General features: G+C 36.7%; 1 pseudogene; it reads right to left on the bottom strand.

The window, feature by feature from the left end:
* Window positions 1-1,993: 1,993 nt before the first annotated feature.
* LOC149022756 (LRR receptor-like serine/threonine-protein kinase FEI 1) lies at window positions 1,994-5,058 on the bottom strand (annotated as a pseudogene).
* Between the last annotated feature and the right edge of the window lie 380 nt (window positions 5,059-5,438).

Genomic DNA, 5,438 nt, shown 5'->3' with positions numbered 1-5,438 from the left:
AGTAGATGACTTGCATTGGGCTAGGCTTTTACCATGACATGTGCCAGTACTTAGACCAAATGGTGATGTGAGAGAGAGGTGACTTAACCCCCAACCATGGATTGTCCCGAGGGATGAAGGACCCACTACCAACAGGAGCTGTACGCGTGACCTACCCAAAGAAGTATGGTGCTATGACTTAAAGCATGTCCGCCAATAGAGACCAGCATACATAGAGTTTAGATGCATATATACATTATCTGTTTCATATTGCATTGCATCTTGTTATGTTCTGCCACATATCATTTATGTTGTTATGGATTAACTACCTTACTGAGTTTCTTCGAAACTCATTCCTTTTTTTTTTTCTTGTACAATCTCTTGTTAGACTATTCTAACAGTACTGATTTCTATGATGGACAATACGATGAAGTGCAAGCCGATGAAGCGTACTACACGCAAAGTGTTGGCAACAATCAAGATTACTCTGATGATCCCTCAAGCGATCAAGATGCGTACTACGGTTAAAGGCAACGTGGTGTTGGAACATCTCCGTTGGATTGACGAAGTCCAATATTTTGAAGATGTCATCTATAGGATAGAAGACTCTTAAGTTTAGTTTATCTTTCTTATTTCTTTTGAGTTAGTTGTAATTCCTTTTAGACTTACATACTACGTTCCACTGTATTTTGTGGAGTGAGTTTCTGCCTCTCTCTACTTCTCTTGATATATTCGGATATCTGGTATCATTTTTCCGCACTCTGATTATATTGACTATTCAAGTCTTGACTTTAATCTTTTGTTTATAATATTTAAACCTTGATTATTCCTGTTTATGATTATGTTATTGTATATGTGGGAGGATGATTTCCTCGATATCGGGGTTGTGGATCACACTCCCGGGTATGCCAGTTAGGGTACCGGCTGGGGGGATGTGACATCTCCACAACGAAAGACATTGGTCGTAGTCTTTGGATCAACTATTTATCAATTTACTGGGAATGAGCCCTATCACACACACACCCATATTTATATATTATTATTATTATTATTATTATTATTATTATTATTATTATTATTATTATTATTATTATTATTATTATTATTATTATTATTATTATTATTATTATTATTAGTACAAACTCAAGTTTTGGTATACTCTTTCAGTAAACCAAAATGCCCTTCTCCTCTGAGGCAAAAATTCCTAGTCAACCAAAGACATGTTGACATGTAACCCTATACACATATCAACCACCAAGCCATACACTTGTCTTCCCAGTGTAGACCCCCTCCAAAAGCCAAATGACATGTCCCCACCTTGGTTTGGCCAAACAACACACCCTTTGGAGTCTAACCAACACATACAAGATTCTAATGGTGATGAGAACGAAGACAATACTTTGGCTTTGCTGCCAGTACAGACTTCAGAAGAACCCTCAAGTTCAATCTCACCTAAGATCCATAAATTGCCGGAGAGGCCAACGCGATGAAAGACTAGGTGTCAAAGATGTAGATTGTAACCAAAGCAACATCATAGGAATATCCCCTAAAATGGGTCTAAGATGTGGAACCTTGTTTTTGGACAAACTATATATATCATTTTAATAGAATCAAGCCCCATCAAATGCATATAATTTTGTACAATCTCTCAAATAGTCAATTTAGGCACCCTTCTAATTTTATTTCCACCAAGCTAAATTTACTCAATCTTTCTTACTATCAGTGAGTCCCCAATTAAGCATACCTATACTCAACAACTCTCCTTGAATTGTCTTGAATTGGTAAAACTCCCAACTCATTCCTAAGTAGTCATTTGCACTCTAAATCAGAAACTTAAAGCTCAAAATTTGCAAACCATTGACCATTCTAAAAATCAAGTTCCATGGTTTTTTTATTTTTATTTTTCAATACAAGACACAATATGCATAAAGTTTTAACATAGGAATACAACCATCTGCACCTTCCTTTCTTTCTCCTTCTTTCTTTTTTATTATATTTTATTTAAAAGTCCCATATAGGAATACAAAGACAAAGTTCAATTGAAGAAACAAACTAACAATACTTCAAATTCAACAAGAAAACACCTTAGCCATCTACAATCCACTTCTATAAGTCCTTATGGATTTGAATATATTATAAGGTGCCTAATTTCCATGTTGAACTTTTGTAGGAGGGTTGCAATCACAGTTTGTAAGACTTGCTAGTTTAAAAGACACAAATTGCATGGTTGGACGAGATTTTGGATTGCTGTGCAAGCATGCAATTCCAAGCATCATTAACACTTTCAGGTCTTCTGCTGCCAATTGTGTTGGTGGTGGGAGACGTGAGTCTAATACATCCTTGAGTACAATATCTTTTGTGTTTAGAAACGGCAATGAAGAGATGAGTTCTCTTGGATGCTTTCCCATAATTGTCTCCAGTGTCAATACCCCAAAGCTATAAACATCACACTTTTCCGTTATAACCATTGTAAAAGCAAGCTCTGAAAGGGGGAAGGAAAAATGGAATACAAATTTAGAGTTTTCATACAATCATATAGAAACAATCATATTACTAATTCACCTCATACACAAGATTTTAAGGCATATATAAGCCATTGTAGATACCTCAACTTGACTAATCTGTTTCCTAATAGCCCAAATGATTATTTTTTTGGTCAAAAATACTTTCAAACTAAACTTCATTTCTATATTTGTTAAATAATTGTATTTCGAGAACATTACTTGGACATATTCCAAGTGATTTTACAATCAAATAAACATCACTTAATTAGTTTTAAAATATTGACAAAAGTAGTTAATTGCAACGTTCTACTTTAGTAAAATTAAGAGGAATGTTGCTTCTAAAGTAGAGATGGGATCGGCAACTTTTAGAAATGCGGGGGATGTGCACTTAATTCTAATATAATCAGGCAATATCTAATTTACTCTTGAACTTTTGGGATGAAAATAATTGAATGGTTTAAACATTAACAACGTTCTTAGAATCTTAAGTATGGAAAAGGATGAATGTTTAGTAACTTACCTGGAGCAATATATCCATATGTACCTGCAAGTATAGTGCGGTTGGATGAACCAAGATCTAGAAATCTAGAAGTTCCAAAGTCTGCAACATGAGCTTCGAAATTTGCATCTAGCAAGATATTGTTGCTCGATATGTCCCGATGAATTAACGGCGGTGCGCAATCATGATGCATGTAGGATAAAGCATAGGCAACCCCTTTGATGACATTCACACGTTTTTTCCAATCCAAGTCTACAACTTCTACTTCATTTCCAATAATATAAGCTAAGCTTCCCCTTTCTATGTATTCATAAACTAAAAAGTTACACCTTGGATGACAACAAAACCCATAAAGCTTCACAATATTCCGATGCCTTATTCTTGTTAAAGTGTATACCTCATTAGCAAAGCTCTCCTCATGAGCTTTCACTTCAGCTTCTTGGCGATGTAGTTTTTTCACAGCAACTACTTTCCCTGTAGGAAGCATTGCCATGTAAACACTCCCATAACCTCCGGTGCCAATACAATATTTGATATCAAATTCCTCTGTTGCTTCGATGATATCACTATATGCAATTGTTCCATCATAGTTCCATATGGAAAATATATCTCCATTTTGTTGTGTTTTTGTTGTATTAGTGATGGAAATTATTGACCTTTGGCTGATGATGAAACGGAAGATAACAATTACAAATGCAACAAGCATGATGCTAGAAAAAAATATAATAATGGAGATCTTGACTAGTTTTTTCTCTTTTTTTCCCTGATCAAAGACTTTAAGCTTTTTCTCACTGCTTTTACATGGGAGATTCCAATAAAGACTACACAAACCTTTATTATTCTTGCATGAATCTGGTGGAAACTTTGAAGCTACTTCATAAGGAACGAGACCATCCAAATCATTGTTTGATAAATCAAATTCTGTATCATGTGTACTACCACCAACTTTCCCTATTTGTGTAGGTATCGGACCACTTAGTTTGTTGTGTGAAAGATTAAGTAACTCCAGCTGAGCCAAATCACCAATTTTCATAGGGATCAAACCAATGAACTCATTGTAACTTAGGTCTAGCCTGTTTAGATTTCTTAGATTCCCAATTTGTGTAGGTATCGGCCCAGAAAACTTGTTACCGCTTAGGTCCAACTGAGTGAGACTTTGGAGGCCCGGGGAGCCAGACCATGCCGAGAGACCAACAAGAGAGTTTTGAGGTTTTCTATCCCCGGGGGAGGCCAGGACCACTTTCAAAGAGACCAACTCAAGAGATTTTGAGGTTTCCTATCTGTTGAGGTATTGAGCCATTGATCCCATTGCCAGAGATATCCAACGAAATGAGAGTTTTGAGGTTTCCTATCTCCGGGGTATTGAACCAGGATCCAATTCCAAAGAGGTGTGTAAGTGAGATATTTGAGGTTTCCTATCTCCGGAGGTATTTTACCATTGATAATATTGACAGAGAGGTCCAACCATCTGAGATTTTTGAGATTTCCCGTCTCTGGAGGTATTTTTCCATTGATAATATTGATAGAGAGGTCCAACCATCTGAGATTTTTGAGGTTTCCCATCTCTCGAGGTATATTGCCACTGATGGAATTGAATGAAAGGTCTAACTTAGTGACATTTTTGAGATTTCCCATTTCTGGAGGTATTGCCCCATTGATCCAATTATCTGAGAGGGAGAGCTCGCTGAGTTCGGAAAGCATACCAATGTTGCCCGGGATGGTTCCCGAAATTACATTCAAACTAATATCCAGGTACTTTAGATATTGGAAAGAGGAGAAATTCAATTCATCGAGCTTTGCACTTACAGAGAAGAGACTTGATAAGTTCAGCACTGTAACTCTTCCTCCTGCATTACAAGTTATCCCGTACCAGCTGGTGCATGGGCTGCTTGTATCATTTGCAGTCCAAGAGTCAGGAAAGCCGCCACCACTAGCCGCCCAGTCGAGTAGAGCCTTCGCTTCTGGTGGTGATGATTCAGTCAATAGAGCTGCTATTGTTGCAGGGAATACAAAAATGGTGAAAGAAGCCCACACAAAAAACATTTCCATTGGAACAATCATAAGGAAGGATGCCATGCATGGGAACAATTAATAATATTTGGATTCTCTGATAATCAGTTTGGTTTCATTCTTAATTTGTATATGAATGATATCACAACTTTAGTTTCTTGCCTGGTAGAGGTTGAGAGCAGGAGTCAATCTCGTGTTTCACAATCAATACTGCAAGTCAAGATGATGGGACCCATTTGGTTGCCTCTTTTGAATTCTCCTTTGACGCTTTTAAATGATTTCTATATATATTTAGAACCAGTTAAGACCAATAATTCGATAATATTTCATTCATCTCATCTCTACGTAAAGAAAAGTAGGGCTAGAATCCTGATTGATGGAACACAAAAGACCAACTTCGAAATAAAACTATACTGGTTTTGATCGAATCACTTATTGTCTTGATC

This window comes from Hakea prostrata, chromosome 3 (assembly GCF_041222555.1).
Source record: "Hakea prostrata isolate BN-2017 chromosome 3, UWA_Hpros_2, whole genome shotgun sequence".
Classification (NCBI taxonomy): Eukaryota; Viridiplantae; Streptophyta; class Magnoliopsida; order Proteales; family Proteaceae; genus Hakea; species Hakea prostrata.
This window is presented reverse-complemented; position numbering and strand designations above follow the sequence as displayed.